Source organism: Botryllus schlosseri, chromosome 3 (genome assembly GCF_051294905.1).
Source record: "Botryllus schlosseri isolate E-star chromosome 3, Bs_hap1, whole genome shotgun sequence".
Taxonomy (NCBI): Eukaryota; Metazoa; Chordata; class Ascidiacea; order Stolidobranchia; family Styelidae; genus Botryllus; species Botryllus schlosseri.
Window position 1 is genome coordinate 8,650,371 of NC_137238.1, and position 4,308 is coordinate 8,654,678.

The 4,308-nt window shown below is 41.2% G+C and overlaps 1 long non-coding RNA gene across 1 annotated transcript; it reads right to left on the reverse strand.

The window, feature by feature from the left end:
* Nucleotides 1–3,623: 3,623 nt before the first annotated feature.
* On the reverse strand, nucleotides 3,624–4,026 carry LOC145435275 (uncharacterized). The gene is made up of 2 exons (XR_013913780.1): nucleotides 3,911–4,026; nucleotides 3,624–3,839 (listed from the first exon to the last, which is right to left on the reverse strand). It is a non-coding gene; the product is annotated as an uncharacterized LOC145435275 (long non-coding RNA).
* Between the last annotated feature and the right edge of the window lie 282 nt (nucleotides 4,027–4,308).

Consider the following 4,308-nt stretch of genomic DNA (forward strand, 5'->3'; position numbering starts at 1 on the left):
GCATAATTTGTTAGATATAATGAGTTTAGACATCATGCGAGAGGACAGACAGACAGACAGATTCTTTATTCGTACGATGATTGTTCACACAAATATGTAAAAAAGACAAACACAGCGATATGACCACATCAAGATGTGTAGTCTTCAAGTCAGCTGTAGTCAAGGCGTAACGTTAGAACATTTATATCATGCAACTGCCGGTCAGTAACACTTCAACAAAAGATTAAACAACAAAACGCAAACGCAAAACAGTGGTAGTAGAAAAAATAAAAAACTGTAACACTAGTTCAAAATAAATACCAGATTATACTCTCAGGTCTCAATATGTAGAAATGAGCTGAGACTTAAAATTCCGGCAGAATGATGCAAATGACAAACCTCTGTGCTCTATTGATAAGGAGTTCCAAATCCTTGGACCAACAAAAGTTAGGGATCTCTGGCACACACTAGCGGCTAAATTCTTTATAAAGATATTTCCAGCGGTGGCGGATCTAGTTCCGTGAGAGTGGACACCGGCAGATGGCGTAAAGATGCGGCTAAGAGCAGAAGGGAATTCACAATGGTGATATCGGTACATGGTCTTGGCAATTTCATAAGTGCAGAGGTCGCGCACTTTCAATATCCCCAGGGATTTGGGACGCATGATGATATCGTAAAAGCTGTCGAGTTGTAATATTGCAGCTATTGGACCTTTGAAATGCCACAATTTTATGTAGAATATTTTAGAATTCACCAAAGATTGATCTGATATCAGAGCATGTGAGCGGTGTAGCCTATTCGGGGTTTCTGATATACTCGTGATAAGTATCGGCTATTGTTACTGTCATTGCCAAAGTCAAATTAAACCCCCGTTCAACCAAGTTTTCTTCGATTAATATTGGAACAGATCAATAACAACTTAAATATAATCATCATTGTTCCATAGTAATAGCATTGTTTCTTAACCGTTTTAGCGATCGTACCCCTTGTACTTTCAATTAGATTTACAATGCCCCCTGTCGATTTTCAACACAATTTCTGATGGGACCTATAAGATAACAATCAGAAAGCCCATTCACATAAAACCGCGCGTAGCGCGAATAATATTTTCCAGTTGAATAAATTAGCCAAGAAACTATTCCACAGCTTATAGGCCAATTTCCGCAATGCATCTGGTACTCCCTATGGTTGTTTGTACCACGAAGGGGATACGGACCCCTGGTTAGGAACCCCTGGAATAGAAATGACTAATCGCGGAAGAATCCATTGGTGTTGCAGCTGTGGAGCGTACCATTACCTTACTCGCAACCGATAATAACATGGACAGAGAGCACAAACAACATCCAGGATGTAAATATACGTCACGGGGGCCACAGAATGCCAATGGTTTCCATACATACCTGATTAGATTTCTATATTCTATATACCCTACGCAACGCAAGCTAAGGGATTTTGATATATTACTATTCCCCACGACTAGGGCTGGGCAAAATCGAGTACCTGAGTGATTCGATTCTGAATCATGTAATATGCTTCGAGTCGAGTCGAGTAATCGAGTATCACTCATTATGACGTCATAGCCGAATGTAATATGTCAAAGTTGAAATATGTAGACCTACCTTTCACGCGACCACAAAGAATATAATGTATATGTTATCCATCACATTAAATATACTTTGGGTTTTTTTCGACCATACCGATTTCACTGCACTTGGTGACAATGTTGTGAGATGATCATGAATTCGGAAATGTGCTATTTCCAGCAACGTCCGTAGCTTTGTACTACGTCTCGCATGCTAGGATACTGCCAATCAAAGTTTCAAGGCTTCAACAGTGAAAATTAGCATCGAAACTTTAATTATCGTTGATAAATTAACTTTCAGTGGCTAGAATGGGATAATTTCAGTACTCGAAAAAACCGTTATTGACTACTCGACTCGAATCATTAAAATTTATACTCGATTCAGATTCGAGTACTCGTATCATTGTGCCCAGCCCTACCCACGACAGCTTCCTAGATTTTTGCGTCCGTAGGATTGCCAAGTCACTATTCCGAGAGTCAAGTCCTTCTCTGATTTTAACGTTCGACCCTACTCAACTCGAGTCACTTTTAGTTTATCACTCAGTCAATCCAAAATCGAGTAATTTGACGAAAGGTCGCACCACACAAAATCACACTTCTCAGTCACTAATCATCAACGGTTTATGTTTTGTCATCATGAACCTGAAATGTGACGTGATAGCCATCGTCCACTGCATGGTAGATTTTAGGAAGCGATGTGATAGTGAAGTTTGTTTAGATTTCAGGTTTTTGTATTAGTTTTAGAGTGAAATTTAAGTTCCTAAATCTAAGAAAAGATATATGACACTAGAATATATTGTCGAATACTTGAAATTGAAAAATGCCTTCGCGGGCCGCACAAAATGTTCTCGAGGGCCGCGTGTTTGAGACCTCTGCTCTAGAGCTCACGGCAGCAAAATGACCGTATGAAAATGAAATATCCTACTGTTCTTACTCATTTTATTCGCTAGATCGCCAATAGCCGACCGATACAAACATGTTGCTGTTTAGCGCTCTTTCGGTGGGTATTGCGCGAGAAAAGTCGGATGCGTAAGAACAGTCACGGCGAATTCGAAATTCCGTTTATCCTGTGATATACATAATCATTAATGGTCAGTCGTGACGTTACGTGTTTATTGAAAAAAGGATATATTTAAATGTTGATATCATAAGGCCGATTCCCGTAACATGGCCTTTGTAAATGCGATGATATTAATCATAACCGTACGATTCGAACCAGTTGCATTACGGGAAACGCTCTCGTTCCGCCCGAGTTCAGTATAGTGTCGCGCTGGTCACGGCTAATCGAATATCAATCGCATACATACGTTGTCATGCCAAACGATGATAGATAGCAATGAGTACCCTGGCTTATGCGTAATACTTGTCACGTACTCGACAGTAGGCGCAGATATAAGTTAATGTTGAGGCCGGATGCCTGCGACCATGACTATTCAGGTTCAGTACGATATGTTATGGAGAACAAGTTATGTGTACATTGGAGCTGTGGATGTAGGGCAGTGGAAATATTGCTACCGGTCGTTTATCAATTTATTATAGACTATGCAGGTACTTTGCGTAGTAATACCTCGATGACACCTCGTACACCAGTAATCCAGTGTATACAATTGGAATTGTTGAAGGTGAAGTTACGCACATTATCGGAAGCCGCGTACTCGTATGACATCCTAGGGCTGGGCAACATCAAGTCTACGAGTAATTCGATTCTGGAACATGTAATATGCGTCGAGACGTGTCACCGATTATCATTCATTAGGACGTTACGACATATTGCAATATGTTAAAGTTCAAATACGTTGCTGTTATGCGATCACCAATAATATAATGTCTGTTCTCCAACACCTTAAAGGTGCTCTGGTAGATGTTCTACCTGACCGAATTCATTGCACTTGGTGACAAGGCTTGTGGGATGACCAAGGCTTTCGAAATGTGATATTTCCAGTAACGTTCGGTGACAAATCACTAATTGGCATGGATCAATGTCACGGTATATAGCCTATGCTATGAAAGATGGTTATGCAACTAAATGTGCAAACGTGCTACCATTACAACACGAGCAGCGATCAACGAATTGCATTTATTTGCGAAACAACCTGAAATGATGCCAATGTACTAATCGTAAAACACCTCACAACAGCCCCTAAAATTCCCCCACACTCGGTAAACAATGTCACAATAATTGTATAACTGTATATGCATGTCTTCATAACGTTTTTCGAGACGGGCCTGCAACATCGGTGTCCGAGTCGATGGCAACCATCCCCTCTTCGTCTGAGTCCTGTGGAATAAGTGTTAACGTATGTAATGGGTTTACTTCAACTTCGTTTAAACCGGTGTCAATCCTATTACCTCTTGAGTGCTGCCGTCGAACAATTGTTCAAGTTCCGCGTCTTTAATGGCTTTCATGTTGGTTCTTACAGGTGATAGTACTTCTGCGCTGTCGCTGTTCTGTAATATGACACCGCACGTTGTTACTACATAGTAATGCGTGGTGCAACTGCACCGAATCCGTTGTGGAACCGATGAATCATAATACTGGAGTGGGTGCTCGCCTCTCCGAAGTCGTCTTCTTCGAACATGTACATTAATTGACTCTCCGTCAGACCGGCGATCAACTGTTGGTGATTCTTATCCGATTCGTGGCAGCTAACACCAGGTATCGTGTGGTGCGTCTCGATCGTAACAGACGTGCCCTGCTCATACCGGACTGAGTATGACAAGTGACATGCGACTGCAATTGGGTACTA